Source organism: Penaeus monodon, chromosome 25, assembly GCF_015228065.2.
Source record: "Penaeus monodon isolate SGIC_2016 chromosome 25, NSTDA_Pmon_1, whole genome shotgun sequence".
Taxonomy (NCBI): Eukaryota; Metazoa; Arthropoda; class Malacostraca; order Decapoda; family Penaeidae; genus Penaeus; species Penaeus monodon.
The window spans coordinates 38,400,182-38,400,494 of record NC_051410.1 but is presented as its reverse complement, the minus strand read 5'-3'; positions in this window follow the sequence as shown (position 1 = coordinate 38,400,494).

Here is a 313-nt window from a genome sequence, read left to right as displayed (position 1 = left end):
CGCCACAACTGGATCCAACTGCATCCCTCTCGTCAAAGAAATTCCTTGGCTATTGTTTCTCTCATTTCGTTTCCAATGAAAATGCCGACAATTTCCCCCGGCGACAGCTACATTTTAGGACAAAGAATTAGCATTTAAGATTCACATTCAAGTAATTTTCTTTCTCGAGGCGAATCATTTCGAAAACATCGGTCGCCATCAGGGCTTCCTTCCAGAGGGAGAGAGAGTAAAGTACAAACTTGTGTTTAAGTGTCTAGAAGCTTCTCGAGAGGGGGTTAGTGTCATCACCCCCCCCCCCCTACAGCTTCCACAC